Raw genomic sequence first — 23,465 nt, forward strand, 5'->3', positions numbered from 1 at the left:
CAGGCTCCAGGGTCTGAGCTAGTCAGCACAGAGCCCGATGCAGGGCTCAAACTCACAGACCGTGAGATCATGACCGAAGCCAGATGCTCAACTGACTGAGCCACTCAGGCACCCCTATTTCTTTTTCTAGTTTAAAGTTTATTTATTTATTTTGAGAGAGAGTAAGACAGGCAGAGAGTGTGGAGCCTGATGCACGGCTCTATTCCGTGAACTGTGAGGTCATGACCTAGGCCCAAATCAAGAATTGGATACTCAACTGACTAAGCTACCCAGGTGCCCCAGAAATGTATGGTTTTGATCTCCAGCATTTAACATTACCTGGAGACACTTCTGTGTGCATTCAGTTATCTCTCTTTGCCATTTTCCAATGTGGCTATTTCAGATTCCCCACTCTTCTCAATCTCTTTACCCTACCTCTTCTATAACTTGTGGCAATGAATCTTGCCAACATGTCTTAGAGAAAACAGAAGGAAGAAAAGAATTTTCTCAGTTCTTTCTAGCAGATTTAAAAGTTGATCTGCATCATTGTAGATGTAGCCACCGTTTCTCTTTCCTCCTGTTCCAGTGGAAGATGTGTCTTATCCTCAAGCCTGTTTCCTCAGTATGAGCTCTGTATCACATCCCTTACATCCTCAAGGACTGCTTTACTGATGGTCTCCTCTCTTCTGTATCTTCAGTCTTCTACATAGATTTAACATCAATATTTAGCATGTTCAGTTTTCTTCCTTCCTGCCAAAGAGTCCCTCCCTTGGTCTGTGACACTGCTGCTCGGATCACCTTCAACTTATATGTGGGTTACTATAATTTTCCTATGATTTACTTTTTAATCGTAGCCAGTGTTCTAAAACAAATCTATTTTCATGTTCCCCTGTTTAAAAACTTCCTAAGCCTCTCACTTCTCTCAGGATAAAATTCAGTATGTTTAGTAGGGCTTATGAGGTCCTTTACAACTTCTCTCTTGCTTTTATCTTTGGAAACCTGAGCACCAGTTCCATCTTCTACCTCCATCACATCTCCACACCCAACCCCCCACAGTCTCCCATCAGTATACATAGTCACACACTTGTAATTTCTGGAATGCATCTCTCATCTCTGGGGTTTTGAACATACGTCTAAGTCCTGATTAGAACATTCTTCTCTCTGGGGTGCTTGGGTGGCTCAGTCTGTTAAGCGTCACACTTCGGCTCAGGTCATAATCTCATGTGAGTTCAAGTCCCGCGTCGGGCTCTGTGCTGACAGCTCAGAGCCTGGATCTGCTTCAGATTCTGTTTTCCTCTGTCTCTCTGCCTCTCCCCTGCTTTCTCTCTCTCTTTCTCTGTCTCTCAAAAATAAAATAAAAACATTAAAAACAAAAAATAAAAAAACTCCACCTGTTCAGAAAAGGGATAAAGTAAGTTCTAGTTTAACATCATTCATTGCTCTGTGATAGCCTGATAAGTGTGAAGGAAAAGAAGTGTTTACTCGCTTTTCAAAAAGGACTTAGGTCCTTAGCATGCTCACATTTCTCTTGTCCTGCCAGACAGTCCCTCCCTTGACATGACACCACTGCTCCACTGTCCCGTCACCGTCTACTTATAGTCCACACTTTCCTGAGATCTGTTTTTAAGATGTGTAACTTCTTTATCTTTATGTCCAAGTACTTTGTATGTTTTGACAAGTATTTGTCAAACCAACAAATGAAAGAGAGTAATAGCCTCTTTGATCCAGGTCTGTAATTTTTCATGTTATTCTTCATAAGGAATTGTAATCCTTATCGTATACTTTCTCTCCTGAGATTTTAGAAAGATCTAGATGCTTATCGTTATCACCTTGTATTTTTGTACATTTCTATTGTATGGTCAATGGTAATACGGCGTTTTTATGAGAAACTCTGGTGGGTACTAATATTATCAGATTCAGGTTCTACTTTGCCTATGTGGAAGCATGAATTTCAGAAAATGGTGTCTCCTGTAAGCTCTATTATTACCATTTCTTTCTTTTTTTTTAAAATATTTTTCTAACGTTTATTTATTTTTGAGACAGAGAGAGACAGAGTATGAATGGGGGAGGGTCAGAGAGAGGGAGACACAGAATCTGAAACAGGCTCCAGGCTCTGAGCTGTCAGCACAGAGCCCGACGCAGGGCTCGAACTCACGGACCGCGAGATCATGACCTGAGCCAAAGTCGGCCGCTTAACCGACTGAGCCACCCAGGCGCCCCTGTTATTACCATTTCTAAATGTTTTTATTAAAATGTATTTGACATGTAGCATTGTGTAAGTTTAAGGTATACAACATGTGGATTTGACACATTTATATATTATAACATGATTGCCCTCATAGCATTAATCAACACCTCTCTCCCCTCCCCTATCATTTCCTTTTTGTGGTGGGAATAATTAAGATCTCTTAGCGAGTTCAATGATTATACTACGGTATTGTCATATTCCCCCTGCTTTGCATTAGATCTGAAGAGTTTGTTTGTGTACTAGTTGCAAGTCTGTGCCCTTAAATAGCATCTCTCCTGTTCTTCCAACCCCTCTATCCCTGGTGACCACCACTAGACTCTCAGTTTTTATGAGTTTCATTTTTTTAGATTCTGCATATAAGTGACATCATATAGTATTTGTCTTTCTGTTTTTGACTTACTTCACTCAGCACAATGCCCTTGAGGTCCATCTATGTTGTCACAAATGATGAGATTTCCTTCTTTCTCAGGATTGAATAATATTCTATTGTGTTTATATACCACATCTTCTGAAAGGGCGGGCCTACGCTGGCTGACTCCATCTTGTTCTGTGTCCTTCACCTTGACCACACCTCCTCCCCTTGAGTAACTCCCCCCCCCCCCACCTGCCTAACAGGACTCGGACCCTTCCCCAGCCAATCGGCTGAGGCCACAGCCATTACCTCACCAACTGCCTCTAGGCCCCAATAAAACCTTTGTCCTTTTGAAACTCGCTCTCTCTCCCCGGAATCTCACCGCTGCGTCGGTGCAGGTAGGGGATTGAGCTCCAGCTAGCTCGAATAAAGGCTCTTTTGCTTTTGCATCAGACTCGGCTCCCTGGCGGTATTTGGGGATCACGAATTCTGGGCATAACACTTCTTTCTCCATTTGTGCATTGACAGACACTTAAGTTATTTCCATATTGTGGCCATCGTAAATAATACTACAGTGAACATGGTAGTGCAGATGCCTCTTCGGTATCCTGTTTTGATTTCCTTTGAGCAAATACCCAGGAGTGAAATTCTGTGAGCTCTACTATTTATGAAATTGGGGTCAGTCAGCTTGCTTGATTTTTCCTTTATCAATAAATTTGACATTATCTGCATTTTCCCAGAAGTGACCTTACCACGATCTTTACCTTTTATCTCCACAAAACGTATTTTGGTGTGTTTGCTCACTCAGGCTCCTTGCCCAGTTTTCCTCATATCCCATTGACTGGTCATGAGAGCAAAATTGCCTAAGACGGAAACAAGCCTAGCTCCCAGGGCTGCTGACCAAAAGCAGGTCACAGCCTCGGAGACATCTTCTCTACTGTGCTCAAACCTCACATTCCATTCTGGTCATGCTTTCCCTTGTTAATCCTGGCTCCACATGAAACCTGATTTAGAAGCCAAAGATTTGTTAAGCACTTTTCCAGTGACCAACTTTGGCTCTGATCTTTGATTGCAGATATAGTTTTCAACCTATGTATATGAGTCATCTAAGTTGGCTGTTTGTTGAGGAGGGAGGACACAATGTTACTTTACTGAACTGTGTTCATAAATTCCTTATAAAGTCATAACTATCTAGCAGAAAACTCTCAGTAATTTACGTTAATACATTAAGTAAAATTTTTTTTATTTTATACTTAAGGAAATATCTTCATAGGAGATTGCCTTGGAAAGTAGTAGCTAAAACTACACTGAATATGTCAAAGACACAAACAGCCCTCTGGAGAAGTTCATTGCCCCACAAGTAAAGACAAACATAGCTATCTCTGTTCATGTCAATAACTATACTTTCCCTGGTTAAGTTCATAAAGGCTCATGGCATACCTAAAAACATCTATCAGGATGCCCAACCCCTGATATACTCTTACCTGAATGTACCTGCTATCTAGTCTTGTTACATGTTCCCATGGCAGGGCCACAGGAGCTGAGGTGAGCATTCAGTTTTCTGTTCTTGTTCTGCTCATATGTTAACTTAATACCTATGGATTTTCTTCTTACTATGTCATAACTACTATTATAGGTTCTGGAGATACAGCGGTAAACTAGTAAATTCTTGCTTATGACAAGTGGAGGGAATCAGAAGAGAGGTAATGAATTGGTAGAGAAAATACCAGATTGGGAACATGGTATGCAGCATGTTTAGAAAGGGGGTCTGATAGAGAATAACTGAGAGTCTGGGGAGGGAGGTTTTAGGTTGTGTGGTTGGGGAAGCCTGTTCTAGGCAGACACTTTAAGCTGAGAACTAATGCCAAGGAGGAGCCAGCCTAGTGAGATGGGGGAGGGCATGTCCCACACTGGCCCTAAGGCAGGTATAAATTTGGTGTGCCCGCAGAAAAGAAAGAAGGCCCTTGAGCGTCAGGAATGTGATGGGAAAGGAGGAGGTAGTTCAAGACCAGGAGAGGTTTTAAGAAGATCCTACCAAGCCTGATAAGAAGACTGTTTTTATTCTAAGTCTCTAGAGACCGGATGGCCTCGCTACTGTGGGGAGAATGGAGGCAAGAGGAAGAAGGGAGGCCCCCTGGGAGACCACTGTGAAGGTCCAGGCTAGAGGGTAGTAGCTGGGAAAGGGTGGTGGCAGTGGGGACAGAGAGATTAAGTGAACTAGGGGAACATTTTAGCAGCGATGCCAAGAACACTTACCCTCAGGTTGGGTGTGGGGAGCTGGGGCTGTCATGGACGATTTCTAGAAATTTACTTCCTTTCCCTTCAGTATCCATGTTGACTGTGGACACGAAAACCTCAGAAACATCCTGCCCAGAAGTCAGTAGACATCCAGTGTTCCAGGAAATAAGTACAGGGAGGATTTTAAAACCAGGGGCCTAGAGGCCACTATTTATATTTCCCTGCAGGCTGGGGAGGTTGCAATTTATTTTTATTCATTGGCATTCGTTTCAGGAAAGCTTTTTTGTTAATACAGAAATTATTACAAGCAATTAGTAACAGCTTCATTTTTAAAGTTACATTTTATGGAAAGCTTCTAGCATTTCATCTTAAAACAGACTAAATTGGGTCTGTGTCCTCAGCTCTTTTTGATTAAGGAGAGGAGAGTGATTAATATTTGTTTGGTTGTGGGTTTTAGCACTACTATGGTTACAGTGTGATGGTTGAAAATGTTCTATCCAGCACATTATTAGTTATTCCATTTCTTGATAAAACAGACATTTCAGAACAAGGCAGAGTCTGGAAGTGCAGTGGGGGAGGGGGAACTCAAACTCTGTGAAATGTTTAACCTTTTAACATAGTTCAACAAAGTTTAGATTTCTGGCAAAACGCCTAGACTTCATAAGGCTGTTCATGGTTGCAAAACCCGACAAGACTTTAGCACTTAAATTATTCTGGCTCAAAGTTGAGACAATGTGAAGAGAGCAGAGGGGAAAAAACCCACACCCTGATAGCTACAGCTGGGCGCAGGGCACAGAGTAATTTGGGAAAGGATGCTGGGGGTGGTGATTACAACCTACAGTTCCTCAGAGGTATATCAAGTGCTTCTAATGAGAGAACAAACTATCCCCAAAGGGAATGCAAGTTTGACATTAAAGGTAAAGAAGGCTCTTAAGTGACAAACCAAATAAATCACACATTAGCAAGAATTATTCATTATCACAGACAGAATCACAGCAGTTGTCTGTATAGAGATCAGTGCAGTGACTAATCAAGAGATTATGTCTCAAGCACAGAGTCTGAAAGAAGTTTCTCCATCTAGAAACGCACATGCAGGGGCGCCTAGGTGGCTCAATCGGTTAAGCGGCCGACTTCGGCTCAGGTCATGATCTTGCGGTTTGTGAGCTCGAGGCCCGCCTCGGGCTCTGTGCTGACAACTTGGAGCCTGGAGCCTGCGTCGGATTCTGTGTCTCCCTCTCTCTCTGCCCCTCCCCCACTCACACTCTGTCTCTCTGTCTCCTTCAAAAATAAATATTAAAAAAATTTAAAAAAAATAAATGCACATGCAAGCTACTATTGGTGCCAGTATCTGGGGCAGCATCTTCTAGGCAAAGAAAATGGGGAAATTGTAATTAGCCAGAAGTAATCGAGAATTTCATTACCATCTGCCTTTGTTTGGTACGTGTTGACATATCTATTGATTTAAATTCCCTGAAGTTTCTCTAAAAGTTGTCAGAACATATGGGTCATTTGCAAAGAAGAAAACATAAAACAATAATTACTAAAATAATTATGGATAAAAGTAGTACAGTGTTTCCTACATATGGTCCTCAGAACCCTGATTCTGAGAGGTGGACACTTAGTAGGTAAAGGGAGTGCTTGAAAAATCAGTTCAGTGGCCAATAAGATTGGGAAGCATCTCAACGATATTCCAATGTCTCTTTTATATTTGTCCTTTTTTTTCAAAGGTTGCAGTAGTTTTATGTGTATTGCAGAGCTCTAGAAGGAGAACAGAGTATCCAGTGTTTTCCAAATATATTTAAACATAAAATCAGCCTATTCTCCACCCCCATCCTTTTTTTATGAAGTATATCATCAAGCATATATTCTGATCATATACATTAGTAAACACTGAATATAGAATATGTATGTCTGCAAAATGAACATATTTTCACATATGGGGCTAAGAACACAATGGAGAGAGAATCAGACAAAGAGAAACACAAATGAAGGAATAGATCATGATAACTGAGTTTGGCAATGAATGGGTAATAAGAGATAGGAATGCTATTACCTACAGAAAAATTCAATCACATTGACTTAAATAAATAACAAGAACACTAAAGATAGGTGGTTTCTGATTTTATTTCAGCCCCTGAACAATGTTATATCCAAGATTTCTGCATTTCTCTTGGCTGTTACCTCATCCTTGCAGTATGGCTGCTGTGATTCTGACTCTCACATTTGCCTCCTACAAAGGAAAAAGGGGAAAGTTTTAGGAAAGGCTATTATTTTAATCAAGAAGAAAAACACATTTTTAGGAATATCACTGCACAATTGTAAATATGTCTAATTGCATAGGACTGCCAAAAGTTCTGTGAAAGAGAATAATTAGAATTTTACATTGGTCAATTGGGAATTTTTTGGTGACTTACAGATTACAGAATGGGAGTAAGAAAAGGAGTTTGGAATGATTTGTATATGTCCAGCTGTAGAAATATGGAGGTGGAATATGTTATTATAGACACATTCCTTTAGGCAAGTCTTTTGAATTACCCAAGGCCTTCTGGAAAGATAAAAAGATAAAATATCCCACCTTCTTTTGCCATTTGGGGAATAGTGTACCCGCTCAAATGCATGTGCATGTGTGTGTGTTTGCACGCACGCGCGCACACACACACACACGCACACAGACACAGTTTTAAAGTTCAGTTGAGAGCAGATGTGCCCCCATCCCTGGGGGACACCATGGGAACAAGATGGACATACTGTCTCTCGCCATCCCAGTCAGTTAGTCACTAGCCAGAGGACAAAATGTTCTGGGGCTTTTCCCCAGGTAATAGCAGGCTTTGTTGCTTTTACTACAATGAACTTTCAGGACCTACCTAATCCAGCCTATGGCTTAAAACATGAAAGCGTTTACAGAGCTCTAAAATAATTACTGTGTTTTTTCACTCTCTGAGCTCTTAATGGGGATAAATATACACCAGGAAACAAATTGGTTCAGTTTGCTTATGAAGTTTTCTTTGGTAGCAAGACACAGGCATGTTGGTACTTCTCTCTGGAATGGAATTTATTAAAAGAAAAACCCATGATGAAACCCAAAGAAGGGGCTATCAATTTTTAGTCTGTGAACTACCACAAAAGAACATTTCCTATAAAATGTTTTCTTTTAAAAATGGAAATTATGTGGACCTCAAATTCATGTAATAATAAAGTCCTTCTGATATTCCTTTGGCATACACACTCAAAGCGTGTTTCTTATTATGTTTTTTCATTATTGTGTTTTCATTAGAAAAGTAATATAAACCTTATTATTAATGTTCTGAAAAAAATACTACTATGAATCCAATAATCCTGAACATTGTGAAATCTTTTCTTCTCTTTTTAATATTTTTCATTAAATATATCATTGAACTTGGAGCCTCATACAACATCTCCCATCGTCACTCACTTCTTTAAGCATTGTGTTCATGGTACAGCCTAGTCTCACATCACAATATGAACAAATAGGCTGCCTTTTTCTCAAAGATCATTTGAACTCATATTATCATTTCTCATATAGTAGTAGTGTTCTTTCTCATAGACACAAAAATTATTCAGTTAGCATATCTGATCCTTCAACTGGAATACTGATTACCTACTTACATATACACAAGAAACCATGGGGGCCCCAAAAGAACAACAGTGGTATTAACTTCAAGAGTGTATGGGTGAAAGTTCTACCTAGGCATGTCCAAATGGAGTTCACAAAACTAGCCATTTGTATAAGGTACTTATAAATGATAATAGGCACTCCAGGGCTCAGGAGGAGAGGAGGAATGCAGACTGGAAACGAAATCACCATTCAGTCTGTGTGTGATGTGGGGTTAGAGAGGTGTGGACGACCAGGCTGGGAGGAAATTCCAGATACAGGCAGAAAAGGGTGGGAAGGCATTGAGTGTGTTTAAGAAGTGGTTACATTTATGCCTGGTCTGCATAGGAGTTTAGTTTTCACCTCAATTTCCTGCACTTCCAGAAGAAAATGGTCTGAAGCCTTTATACATTGAAAATGTCCTCCGTTCTTTTCACTTGTATATACAAACTTGATCAGGGAGTGTGTGTGTTCAACAGCAAATAGATGCAACGTCTCCTTTTTCCTAGCATGAGCTGCTTTTCCCAGACTTACACTCTTTGCTGTCATGTCTCGCAAAATCAGAGAAAAAAGAAATCTTCATTTGAAGGGAAAAATCAAAGCTGTTTGTACCTTTGCATACTTAGCCTTACTGGAATTTTCATAGTGACTCATATTTTGGGTAAAAGCTGGAGTTACTATTTAATCTGGAAATGTCTCTGCATTTTACTTTGTGAGAACAGTATTGAAATGTACGTACATGTTGGGGAAGTTTTATAATCAAAGCATTCAACCCAGAGAGGCCTCATTACAGATCACTTAGATCACCTGGCTGGTGTTTTTCAACACTACGTTTTTTGTTTTTGTTTTTTAGGTGTTACATGTTCCTGTTAAATGGAAGCCTTACCTTTAAGACCAAATGCAAACTGTATAAAACCAGATCCTCTTCTTTAAGCACAGTAGCCGAGTCCCTAAATTTTCTCAGAACCCAGATGGAAAACATTTGCTTTCATTCATTTTACAGATGGGAAAATTGAGTCCTAGAGAATCAAGTTCCCTGAAGGAGCCCATGTCTTGAGTTCCATTATGAGAGCTGGTATATTCAGATTCAGAGTCTTGGCAGGTTCTTAGCCTTGAGTGCATTGGGGAGAGCCATACTAGGAGTTGCTGCTCTTACTCTCCCGTCTCCTTTCTCTAAGGGGGAGAAAAGTTATATTTTCTAGGTCTAGGAAGCAGAGACAATGGGAAGGGCACTCCCAAGTAGTCAGCCCTGCCTTCTACTTCAGTTCTTCTGGGCCAGGCATCTGGCTTCCTCCTCACACAGCCCCAAGAGAGCCAGGAGGCTGGAGACAGTGAGTCCTCTGGTTCAGTGAGGAGCTACAAGAGGGCACCAAGCAAGCCTGGGATCCAGGACAGTAATTCTCATTTTTAAAGAAATATTGTAGGGACGCCTGGGTGGCGCAGTTGGTTAAGCGTCCGACTTCAGCCAGGTCACGATCTCGCGGTCCATGAGTTCGAGCCCTGCGTCGGGCTCTGGGCTGATGGCTCAGAGCCTGGAGCCTGTTTCCGATTCTGTGTCTCCCTCTCTCTCTGCCCCTCCCCCGTTCATGCTCTGTCTCTCTCTGTCCCCAAAGTAAATAAAAAACGTTGAAAAAAAAATTAAAAAAAAAAAGAAATATTGTAGCTAAAAAAAATAATCAAGTTTTACTTTCTGAAAAGCTGCTTATTCCTAGTTCTAAGCCTAGTGACTTGGTTCAATTACACATAGACAGTTTTAAGAACAACATTCAAAATGAACTAGCTAAAAAGACTTTCTGGTTCAGTATTCCTACTGGTGCCTAAGGTGCCCTGATGCTTTGTGGGCAAAGAAGTCACATGATAGGATCACTTTTCCAGTCATGCTGATCGTTTTTTCATTAATACCCACAGGACAAATGGCCGTGTTTATAACATGGCTGACCTATGTGAGGTTTATCTTGTGTGCACCACAAATTGGTGAATTATGGACCAGATGTGGCACACAGATTTGCTTTGTGTGGCGTGCATAGTGTTATGAAATTTTTGAATTAGCTGCCAAAACTTAAGAGATTTCATATAAAAACCCAGGTGCCCAGCTTCTCTTGAAAAATTACAAGATTGAACAGTATTGTGTTCAAAGTGTCCTTACAGGATGATCGACAGGTTAACATTTGATCTGAGCTATGTGGCATCTGCCCCCTATAGATGGAGCATACATTCCTTAGTTTGCTACCATTCCTGATTGTGGAACTTGGTTTTTCTCCTCGTGGTGTACAGTATTCCTTTGTATCCACATTTCTATTAAAAGTGAGGCAAGAAACATTTGACATCGAAGGCACATGCTTTTTACATAAAACTAGACTACTGTGAATGATTTAATTGGCTCTGTGGGGCTTTGAATTTGCTACCTGATAGTGTGTGAACAGATTAGACAGTGTTCTGCTAAATGTTCTAAGAAGCCCAGTTTTTCACATATTTTAACATCTCTGAAATCAAGAGACATCACGGAATTGCTGTCAGCCAGGCAGTAGTCATGGTGAAATGGCCACTGCCTGCAAACTTTGTCATAATTGTTTATGTTATTGCTATGTCGATTGAGCTTGTGTGTGATGTTGGAAGGTACATATAACTGGAGTGTAAATGCCACTTGAGAAGTTTCCAACAAGAAGCCTATTATTCAGCCTTGACTTGAAAAGTGGCCGTGTATGCACAAAGACAGCAGCTGGCCATGAACTTGATACTAGTGAAGCAAACGTTCTTTGTCGGAGAGGTGACTGCAATTCTTTCTTTTCTTGGAAAGAGCAGCCAAGTACTTTAGGGGACCTAAAGACATTTTGTTACTGAGAGACGTGCAAAAGAATTCCTGGTACAGGCCAAGCAGTGTAATAGAAAGCAAGAGAAAATGCCAAGTGATGTGGAATAGATAATGGAAATTTCTGGGCAAAGAAGTCTATGTGGCCCACCCAGACTTCAAGCAGAACTATCATTAAGGTGTTATATCATAGATTGATTGAAAGTGCATATTCTTTTTTGTATTGGTACATAAAATGGTGAATCTTACCATCTGTGATGTCTTAGATTCAATAAAATATGGTAAAATAAAGCCAGACGAAAGGAAGGATTTACTGCCTGTGCCATTGACACGGGCCCTTCAGCTACCAACTCTCTGCCTCTTCCAGGACTGCTTCTTATCTTCTCTAACTGCTGAGTGAAAGAGAAATGTTGACAAATGAATAAATGGCATAGCTATTAGGAAATAGTAAATGCTGGTGAAGCATTAAATAGAACCTGAAATTTGTGCTTGGTTGTGTTAAATAACAACAACCCAAGCTGCCTTGAAAACTTTGAAGGAAGAACAACTGAGACCAAAACATCAGGGAATTGTCTTCTGAAGTATTTCCTAGATTAAAGGGCATTTTTTAACCCTCACAGTTTCATAGGAAGCCACAACTGAAGGGCTAGGTGAACTTGGTCTACAGCCGTAAAAGGCACCAAAACCGGCTGTTCGGGACAATGACACATCCATCCCCGGTCATGTGTTATTACTTACAGTACATGTCATGGGACAAATGTTTGTTATTAGCAGAAGTTTCACGGACAAGTTTTATCATCCATTTTCTGGTCCACTCCAATTTAACAACAATTTTATATTTTGCCTGCAGGCTAGAATGCCGAGTTTATGCCAAAGACATTTCTATTTTAATTGTCATGGCCCCAAATGAACATTTTATTTTTGAAAGGATATGGAAAAATACATGCAAAAAGGAAAATCTAATTTATTTTTTGACGTCTTCTAAAATAATTTAAAGTAATTCCAAACCAACAAATGGCTGTTTGGTTCAGTTGTCTTTCTGGAAAGAAAGGTACAGATTCTGGTTTGATTAGAAATGACTCCTCTTCTCTCCACAAAGGTCTGTCTTGTTAACGTACATATTTGAGGAGAAGAGTGGTTCTTTGGCTTTATCTCTGTTCTCAGAGATACTGCAAAATCGTCTTGGAAGGTATGCATATTGGATATTTTCTGTGTCTCACATTTTAAGCCATGGTATTCACCAAGTAAATTGCTAATTGGGAAAGAGCTTATCATATTTCTTTTAGTAAAGTCCTTGACTTCTAGCTTAATTAGCACATCTTTTATTTGTAAAATAAAATGGAAAGGGCCTTTCACACAAATTAACTACACATACTTTTCAGAAGGAAAACAAGAACTCAAGATAAAAGATTACTTTTCCTAACGAATTTCTACTTTCACTTTTAAATTGCTAAATGATTTTGCCTTTGGGCTGACATTTTTCATACCTTTTACAATTTTCTAACGGTGAGGTTTTGGGTATTGAGTTGTGAAAGTGTCATTGCAACATATTGAAAGCCGATTCAAAATAGCTACTGTTCATTGCTAAAAATTTTGCACTTGAGTAGAGTTAGAGCTGGAAGGTGTCAGAAGCTTGGTTGGGTTGGAACACATCAACATAATTTTAACATTTTAAATTCAGGGCATTTCCAGGGTTCCCAGCTCAGTAAGACAACCTTAACAGATTAGTAATAGTTTATATGGTGTTTTTTTTTTTTCAACGTTTATTTATTTTTGGGACAGAGAGAGACAGAGCATGAACGGGGGAGGGGCAGAGAGAGAGGGAGACACAGAATCGGAAACAGGCTCCAGGCTCCGAGCCATCAGCCCAGAGCCCGACGCGGGGTTCGAACTCGCGGACCGCGAGATCATGACCTGGCTGAAGTCGGACGCTTAACCGACTGCGCCACCCAGGCGCCCCTATATGGTGTTTAATACAGAGTAGGCACATAGTATTTGTTGAATAAACCCTATAGCATGTGTGTGTACAAATGGCTATATGTGAGCTACACCTAATGTCTTTCAATGAAATTCAGAATTAGGACATGTCATACAAGTAAAATATTTATAATTACGCGACAGATGAAATGAATAATGATAGCCATGATGATAATGACAATTTTTATTATAAGTAAGTTATTAATAATAATTATTATTACTAGCTATCAAGTTCATTGTTCTCTTCAGCTGTCATCTCCAGCTCAAGTAGTGCCTTCCGGACCTCAGTAAATTGTAGGGAGATGGGAAATCTCTAGGAGTAACCCCCAGGCCCAAACTAAGTCAGGGCACAGAGAGCTGCGTCTTTGTCCTCAGAGAGAATAAGGACCAAGCAGGATATTTTCACCAGCTGTACTTGGTCAGGAGAAGAACAAGAAGACAGACCATTCATTATTCATGGATATATTCCAGATATTATGCAGAAGGGACAAATTATGTAAAATTGCAGGTGATGGAAGAAAGCCATTTATATAGGTAACAGAGCATCCTACTTCAACTATACCTAGAAATCCCCAAGAAATTCTCAGTGAATTAAAATTATTTTGACTTGGGAGGAATTTGGAAAAGTTCAAGGGTCGAAGTCACATTGATAGGGAGAGTCTCAATATGTGGCAAACCAGGTACAGTACAAGTGTAGTCTGCCAGGAGAGGCTAATGACAAGATGGCTAAACTTACTTATTTAGATGGAAATATGATCATAGCTGTTTTATAGATTTTAAGTTAAATTGCTTAGTTACTACTTACTTCTATATTAAATTCCAAGTCAGTCTATGTATGTAGAGATGGTACTCTATAATGGTTAATAATGAATAGTTAAGACATAGTTAATCCACAGATTTAAATTTCAGGGCATGTAGAATTCTCTACTGGCCTATGGAATGTCAAAAATGCTAATAACTGATTTCCTTTGTAATTCTATATATTTTATTTTATGAATTAATCTGTTGGTTTCACCAAACTGTTGAAGAGGTCCCTGACCCAGAAATGTTTTTAAAAAACTGAAACCTTAGATTCAGTCTCTTGAAATAACTTCTAAAAATAACATAAATCAGGAAGCCAGTGTTCTATATGCCTTACCTGGGTAGAACTTCGAACTGATGTTCACATAAGTGATCACCTTTCAAGACAGCATTGGACGAGATAAGTTGAAGACTTGAGAGAAGCATGAAACAACAAGTTGGTGTGATATAAATTTGGATGGGGAGTCATGGGTTTGCTGTCTGGGGGCAGTTCCCCAATAAACCATAACTTAATTAATTTTCAAAGAAGCTCGAATTTGGACATTAAAGGGAAATTGCAAAAGCTATTAAATTTGGCTCCTGGGTAATAAATGTTTCAACCATGCCTTGTAATATAATACCAAGGTCCCTGTTCATTAATAGGGGGAAAATGGTTTGCTTGTTTGGGGACCAAAGAGCTAACTGTCACACATATCCACAGTTGGATGTATAAGAAGAGAAAGGAGATAATGTGAGCTCTATATTTTGATTTTTTTGGCTGACTGAATATTGTATTTTTCACATTTATTGAGCAGCTCTTTGGCCAGGCATGGTGCTAGCTTCTGGGGAGGCTATAAAGATAAATGAGACAGTTTCTTTGAATCAGTACATCACTTGGGCACAGACACAGGTCATTATTTCCTTAGAAGATGAATATTTTGTTAAATGGTGTTGCTATGACTTTAAACAGTTAATTCTAGTTCTACTAACATTTCTTACCATCAGGAAGCAATTAAATTAACTAGTTTTCCTTTCTCCTAGAATTTCTCAGACTGTTAATATTTTCTGTCATACTAAGCACCAAATATGAATTCCCGGAGGAAGGCAACACATAGAGAAGGGGCCTAGTTGAGTTGAAAAAGTCATTATTATCTATGAGAGCTGGCTGAGGGGATCTGGAGGACTCTCTTGACCCAATAGATAGCTCCTAGATTGCCTGAGATAGTTCACATCACTGTATAGCTCTACATCAAAGAACCACTGGATTGATAAGTATTGATTATACTTCCTAATGGCTCATTGAAAACACCTTCCCTGAGACAGCAGAAGTTTTGCCAAGGTTGGGGGTGGATATATAAGACACTATAGGAGGTGCAGTTAAAGCAGATGGAGATGGGCATCATTGCCTGTAGTATGCGTCATGGAGGCTTTAGGGAAACCTACCAGCAACCTGAGGAAAATCTGACCCATTCCCAAGAGTGACCTCAGAGGGAGACTGCCACAGGAATGACTGTAAGGCAGCTCCCCTCTGACTTGACCCTGTACCCTGGAGAGTCCTCCTATATGTGGAATCTGGGGGCAAGGGGAAAGTCAAAGTCATAGAAACAGAGAGTAGAATGATGATTGCCAGGAGCTAATTGGGGTGGGGAATAGAGAGAAGTTGCTAAAAAGGTACAAACTTTCAGTTATAAGTTAAATAATATCTGAGGGTATACTGTGTAAGATAGTGACTATAGTTTATAATACTGTATTAGTCAATTAAAATATTCCAAGAGAGTAGAAGTTAAGTGTTCTTACACACACAGATCAATGTGTGAAAGGGAGGGACCCTTTCAAAAGCTATATGTGTATCAAATCATTATGTTGTATACTTTAATATATTACAGTTTTGTCAGATATACTTCAATAAAAGTGGGGGGGAAAAGGGGAATAACTCCTTTCTCTCCAAGTCATGGTCTAGCAGCTTCAGTATAGCTGCTCATGGAAGGAATAGGCCATCCTTCCTCCTTCACCTCAGAGCATCTTCTGGCACTTTCAGTCCCGTCTAGGTTCATCGAGGTCATGAGCACAAAAGGAAGCCTAGAGAGAAAAGAGTTATCACTCCTGTGGACTGTAACCTTCTTGATGGCAAGAGATCACATCTGTTCTGCTCATATCCCTTCACTGAACAGTTGTTCGTTGAGCACCCACTCTATGGTATGACAGTGCCATACATCAGGAAGCCTAAGAACCAAAACCAAAAAAACCCCCACCCTCATCAAGCAGCAAGCAGTCAATAACAAAACCTAATAAATAAGTTTTATTAGATTGAAGTAAGTGCCATGGAGAAAAATAGAACGGTTTAAGGGAAGTTGGAAATGCCAGCAAGGAGTTTGTGTGTTTGGGCTGTCTCTGCAACACACAATAGAGTAATATGAGGAAGCCTCACAGAGAAGGCGAAATCTGATGAGACATGATTTGAAGGACTTATGGGAATTAACCACGTGAACATATGGGGGTGGGAGGAGGCAGAGGAAAGAGCCAGCACCTAGAGTTGGTAGCATGCCCGGCTCATTAGAGGAAGGGTGCAGAGGCTGGTGTGGCTAGAGGGGAGTGGGCTAGGAGGGGAGGACCAGGAAAAAGTGGTCATAGGAACCTTGAGGCCACAGTAAGGACTTTAGCTTTTCCAGAGTGAAATGCCCAATCACGGGAGGGCTTTTCACAAGAGGTATGGCATGATTTGAACTTCATTTTTATCAGAATGGTTTGGGTTGTTGTGCTGAGAATAGACTATAGGGAAACACGGTAAATGCTGAAGAGCTGGTGTGGAAGGTGTCTCAATAATCCAGTTGTGACAAGTGCATCATAGCAGGGTGAGAGCAAGGGAGATGGTAGAAAGGGGCCAGACTCTGGATATACTTTGAAGGTGGTGCCCATCGATTTCCAGTGAATATGAGTAAGAAAAAAAGGGAAGTATTGACTCTTTAGGTTGGAGCCACTGGGAACGGTTGCCATCAACTGACATGGGGGAAGCAGTGAATAGAGCATGTTTAAGTATGGACACACTGAATTGAAGATGCTGTTTAGATATCTAAATGGAAGTGCTGAGTGTGTGTGATTTATGATCTTGAAGGAGTTCAGAACATGTAACTCCAAAATATGCCACATATTGGCTATTTTAAGCTAAAGGCACATGAGTGACAGCAAATACAAGAAAAACACTCTGACCCTCCTTATTTTTCTTAAAAGCAGGACATAAAATTCCTGTATTAAAGATGTCCTCCCTGTACCAAAATAAAAGTATCATTCTTACCATCAAGGATGAGAAGTTGAGATGGGGAATTCTACACAAACAGACCTTGTGAAAATAATTCTCTTCCCTTGGCCTCTCCACATAGTTCAGTAACTTTTCCAGAATTGCTTGTCTGTTCAACCTAATATAAAAAAGCAAATAGGTTTTGCCATTTCTTTGATCTTCATTCCTTATGAAGCCTCCCACATTCTGTAAAACTTGTAATAAATGAATTTATATGTCTTTCTCCTGTTGATTTATCCTATGTCAATTTGATTCTCAGGTCAGCCAAAAACAACCCTAAGAGGGTGAGGTAAAATTTTGCCTCCCCCATTAGTTTCTAGTTTGGGCAATTGTTCAGGCTGGAGAACACCACCAGCCATGCAGCATATACTCAACAAATACTCACTTAATTAAAGAATGAATAAATTTAAGGTCTGTCTTCCAAGGTCCAATTTTTCTGTCTAAGGACTTTCCTCTCCCCCAGGTAACTATTGCAGAAATAGTCGCTCTCTTTAGTAGAAACATTAATCTGTAGGGCACCTGGGTGGCTCAGTCGGTGAAGCGTCCGACTTCAGCTCAGGTCATGATCTCATGGTCTGTGAGTTCCAGCCCTGCGTCGGGCTCTGTGCTGACAGCTCAGAGCCTGGAGCCTGCTTTGGATTCTGTGTCTCCCTCTCTCTCTGACCCTCCCCCGTTCATGCTCTCTCTCTCTCTGTCTCAAAAATAAATAAACATTAAAAAAATTTAAAAAAAGAAACAATCTGTATGATATCACAGAAACGTTAATCTGTATGATATCACAAGACAACACTGTCAAAATACAGCAGAGCAAGTCTAATATGTACAAAAATACAAATATGTATTTATATATAAATTGGCTGGGTGTGGATGGATGTGTTGGTTGGATGGGTGCCTGTTACAATTTTTACAAGGTTATTGCACAAATAGAAATTAAGGTAGAGCCAAGGAAAATGACACGGGTATTCTCAAACACAGAGGCATACTTTAAAATTTTGCTTAGAATTGCCTTGGAGCAGATTGAGAGACTTACAAACCAGTATCATGAAACCAAAGACCCCTAGGAGGGCCCATGAATTCCTGTCTGACCTGAAAATGTTCCTAGTAATTTAGAAAAGGCAGAGGTGAACATCCAGGTTTGAGATTCTATGATCTTCCTTCTTTTCCGGTTTGCTTCATTTATTTTTCTAGAAAATTTGTCCCTGTAGGAGATAGCTTGGCTGTGGGAAGAATTGGTCCCAATAAATTGTAGTAATACTCTACACATCTTTACTTTTTAAAAATGAAAATGCCCTATCCAGTCAAAAATCATGTAGGTCCTTCATACACAATACATTTCTATAAAAGTAATTTAAAAAACATGAAAGAACCACCAATTTGGTGGAGAGTCTTTTTAAACAGCCCCACTAGTTTGTTTATAAATGTGGTTTTCTAGATACATGCTTGGAATTCTTTGCAAATAAATATTTGCATGATATTTTTGTATGAAGATTAATTTCTCCTGGGATAAAATGTGTTTTTAGACATATTTTTGTGCTTTGCTTCATACTGCCTTTCAGTGGTATTAGAAATTTATAGAAATATTTCTATTAAATGGAAATTAGTACATTGAGCATGTTATTTTGGTGAACTTGATTTAAAATGTGGGCCAAATTCAAACTGTGGAGTAGGATGCTTTAAATAATTCACAATAGAGATAGAGGAAGACAAAAATACATCTGGACTGCAGCAGCTTAGCTGGCCATTTTAAGAACTCAGTCTCACTAGTAGCAAAACCACCCCCTTTATGAGATTGTAATTTCTGAGACACAAATACCAAGTTCTATTACATGCATCTGGGAGTGGCTGTTTTTGCGTATGTGTGGAATGTTTTGAAAAAGATAATTCATCTTTTTCTAAAAAGAAACATAAAATCAATTGTTGGACAAGGCTATTTTTACACAAAATATTGTTTGCTCACCTAACTAGGAAAGGACATTTAAAAATTTTTGCACTCGGGTGCCTGGGTGGCTCAGTCGGTTAAGTGTCTGACTTTGGCCCAGGTCACGATCTTGTGAGTGTGTGAGTTCATGAGTTCAAGTGCCACATTGGGCTCTGTGCTGACAGCTTGGAGCCTGGAGCTTGCTTTGGATTCTGTGTCGCCCTCTCTCTCTCTGCCCCGCCCGCACTCGAGCTCTCTCTCTCTCTCTCAAAAATAAACATTACAAAAAATTAAAAAATTTTTTGCATTGGAACCTCTTTGTTTCTCTTCTGCCCTGACCTTTGTTTTCATCATAGTTATCATCAATATTTTTTTTTATTTGGCCTGATGCTTTATATTATTTAAAATATTTTATATTAGGGGCGCCTGGGTGGCTCAGTCGGTTAAGCGTCCGATTTCGGTTCAGGTCATGATCTCGTGAGTTTGTGAGTTCGAGCCCTGCATTGGGCTCTGTGCTGACAGCTCAGAACCTGGAGCCTGCTTCAGATTCTGTGTCCCTCCACTGTCTTTGCCCCTCCCCTGCTCGTGCTCTGTCTCGCTCTATCTCTCAAAAGTAAATAAATGTTAAAAAAAACACTTTCAGTATTTTATATTTATTTCCGGACATTCTACTTCTTGTTGCATCATGTTTTGTTGTTTTGTTTTGTTTTGTTTTGTTTTGTTTTACTATATGTTGAATTGAATGTTATGAGGGAAATAAACAAAACTGGCACACTGAATAGGTCTCAGGACTGTATTTATCCAAGTACAGCAATCAGAACAACAAATTCAGGTAATCAGTGGTTAGATTTGAACTTTAACATCATTTAAAATGTTTCTGATTGTGGCTTTAGCCTATAGAAGTTTTAATTGCTAAAATCCATGGCTGTTTGAATAGGATCTGGCGTCCTGAATAGGAAAACAGTACTGCTACATACATACATAAATAGACGCCAAGGTAAGGTCTGTACTCTGGCCGAGTGTAGTGCCAGAGTGAATGTTGCTAATATCATGAAGCTCATCCTAGCTTAAAGATGAGTGTAAGCGAGGAGTGTGTTTTTCAAAGAAAACCAGGTCTAAGGAATGATTTCTCACCACGAATTAAGCTTAATTAAGCTCGGCTTTCTTCCTAGAACTTGATGACCTTTAAAACATCCTCCTGACTCCTTTAGGGGGTCAGACTTCTTCAGGCTTCTCCTTCAGGCCAGTTTGGCATCAGGCTTCCATAGTTCTGGGTTCTTCGTAACAGAGTGGGAGTTCTGTGATGACTCAAACTGCTCAGTTAGCAATTGCACGATTATAATGCATCTTTCCAAATTGTTCTTCTTTCTACTAGAATAAAGAAAAACTACTACAAGGCAGACAAAGTTGTACCACTTCCCCTTTTCCCCACTCTTCTCTTTTCCTTTTTTGTTCTGCTTCAGGTAAGGCACAAGAAGTACCTATATCACGGTCCTGGGGGAGGGGAGGATAAAAACCTAAAGAAAATCCAGAGACCCTTCCTGTCCCATAAACAGCATGCCATCTGCGAACTTCATCTCATTGAAGTGTGTTACTCCAGATGGCAGGGCTCAGCCCTGCTCCCTGTTTCTATCTTATATCCCAGCACATAATGTGTTGAGTGATGTGTTACAGGAAATCAAATGTTTGAGGACATCTAACAAAGGCGTCTTTTGCTTGTTGGTTTGATGGCAGGTTAAAAAGAAATCATTTATTTTACATATTTCTTTTTTTAAAAAAACATTTTTTTTTTCAACGTTTATTTATTTTTGGGACAGAGAGAGACAGAGCATGAACGGGGGAGGGGCAGAGAGAGAGGGAGACACAGAATCAGAAACAGGCTCCAGGCTCTGAGCCATCAGCCCAGAGCCTGACGTGGGGCTCGAACTCACGGACCGCGAGATCGTGACCTGGCTGAAGTCGGACGCTTAACCGACTGCGCCACCCAGGCACCCCGATTTTACATATTTCTTTGGAGTTCTGGGCATAATTACCCGAGTATATGCCAGGAGCCAATTGCACTGGCAGCATAAAGGTGGTCTTACTGTTGTGTCAGGGCACATGTGTGGTTTGCTAGTTGATGACACCTCTATATCATTCCTCTGACTGGTAAAATTACAACTAATTCTTTAAGCTCCATGCTTTAGGGAGATGAAAAGTCCTGTTCGGTCAGCAGGGGTTGAGGGGTTTCTGGCTAGCAAGGCAAGCTCAAGTCAGGAGGAATGGAGGCAAGTTAGCTGGAGATGCTGTGCATGGCTCCGTTCTCACTAGTGACCACGGTCCTTATTTTAGGGATCAACAAGGACCAACTACCTCTGCAACCTCCCTGCTCCCTGAGCAGAAGTGATGCCGGAAGGGGAGGTCTGGTGGGTGGGGATGAATTTGCTGGCCTGTGAAACTCTTCAGCGGGGTTAAGGATGCGAGATAGAAGACCCACGTGGTGGGGATTGCCTGGTGGGGCCTTCACCTGTCTCGCTTGTTCTGGCCTCATGCCCAGCACCTCGATGAGACAGTGAGGTGTCTGTGCTGAGATGGCTATGTTCTGATATGAACCTCCCACGGACTGAACATCTGGATTCCCCTGTCACATTTACAGCATCCTGAGGACACAAGTTACTCTTAGAGGGCAGTGTGTACTGTCAGTGGGAAATGTCCCCTTACAATTTGTCAGGAAATGAGACAATGGCCGTAACACTGTGATAAGGAGACAGAGAACACTCTTCACCTCGGCCAAAGCTTCCTAATATGTTCCTTAAAGTACATACTCTGATTTTCATTAATTCTCTTTATGTAGGCAGAGGTTGGAATTCTTTCTCTGCAGACAATGCCTTACTGCGCCCACAGCTTTGGAAAACTTTCACCTTTTCAGTTGTTGCTGTGGATCGCTTCTCAGCCTTTTGGCTAAGATCAAGTGTAGTATCTTTTCTTGTCAGTTTAGTATATGACACGTCCTCTATGGAGGACAATATACTGCATTTTTGGAGCAGGGAGAAGGAATAGGAGGGCTTGCTCCGTCTGCTGCACACATTGTCCTTGTATTCCACTACCTTCAGGAACGTTGCACCCCCTCAAGGGAAATACCCAGGTGTCTAAAGTCAGCTTGAGAGCTGGTGAGGGGGGCGTTAATCTGAGATTGTGTCTGCTAGATGCTTGTGCCTTGGAGTGTCTGGGCAGGTGGCTTGTTCCTGGTTTCCCAGAGGCGTAGACCTGTCCCCATCAGGGACAGGTAGCTCTGGTTGTGTTGACTGACTGTGGTCGTTCTGGAGGAAAATTCCTTAGAGTGTCTCTAGGCTGTGTGCCTGATGGAGGCACAGCGAGGGCTGTGTGCCTACAACTAGGGTCAGCCAAAGACGGTCCAGATGATAATACAGGAATACGTGGAATGCGTTGTTGGTCTTCCTACACACTACCAACATGCATACAAGTATAATTATGCCAACAGTGAAAAATAAATCAATTGTTCATGTGGATTATGAAAGTGAGAGAATTTTGATGACAGACCTTGCCAAAAACGAAGATTCAGTTATTTCCCCTCGTGCTCTCATCCTGCCCTGATCCCAGAAAGGGAATGAGACCCACTACCTGTGTTCAGGAGGCATGTTCTCCAAATGAACATATTTTCCTAAAATGGCTTTCTTTCCCTGGATAATTACGCTGATCTTCGTAATGACGGATGGCTGACATACAATGGCAAAGGAAGGGGATATCATGAAGATATAAACGCAGAGATGACTGCATGTCAGATTGTATGTAGTATTCATTGATTTTAAGAAAGCAAAACACTCATCTGTATTAATGCCTCCTCGTTTCAACTATCCACTAGCTTAAGATACTTCATTCTGTTTTATTTTCAATTGACTCTGTCTTTCAGGAGAACTATTAGGTGAAGAAAGGAAAGAACGGGAATGGGAGAGGAAAAGGCCTCCTGATTTAAGTGTAATAGACCCCAGAGCTGGCACCATGTTTTGGTTCACAGCTTCCACTTTTGCTCTGAATCTTTCCTCTGCCCATTCTTGGTTGTGTGACTTTGAACCACTTCCTTCACCAGTAGTGCCATTAGAAGACTGAAGAGGGGGTGGGGAGCATTACCCAGAAGTAAAAATGTGAAGTCAGGGCCTAGAATAGACTGGTCACTTAGCATATGTGTGTAGGATGAATGAAGTGATGCACAGTATAAGGCATCTAAGTCTGGAGTGAGGATAGTGCTCTGCAGAGGT

The 23,465-nt window shown here is 40.7% G+C and overlaps 1 non-coding gene across 1 annotated transcript; it reads left to right on the plus strand.

The window, feature by feature from the left end:
• The first annotated feature begins 22,129 nt into the window (after positions 1-22,129).
• On the plus strand, positions 22,130-22,317 carry LOC125165098 (U2 spliceosomal RNA). The gene has a single exon (XR_007151983.1). It is a non-coding gene; the product is annotated as a U2 spliceosomal RNA (small nuclear RNA).
• Positions 22,318-23,465: the final 1,148 nt, after the last annotated feature.

This window comes from Prionailurus viverrinus, chromosome B1 (genome assembly GCF_022837055.1).
Source record: "Prionailurus viverrinus isolate Anna chromosome B1, UM_Priviv_1.0, whole genome shotgun sequence".
In the NCBI taxonomy this organism is placed as follows: domain Eukaryota; kingdom Metazoa; phylum Chordata; class Mammalia; order Carnivora; family Felidae; genus Prionailurus; species Prionailurus viverrinus.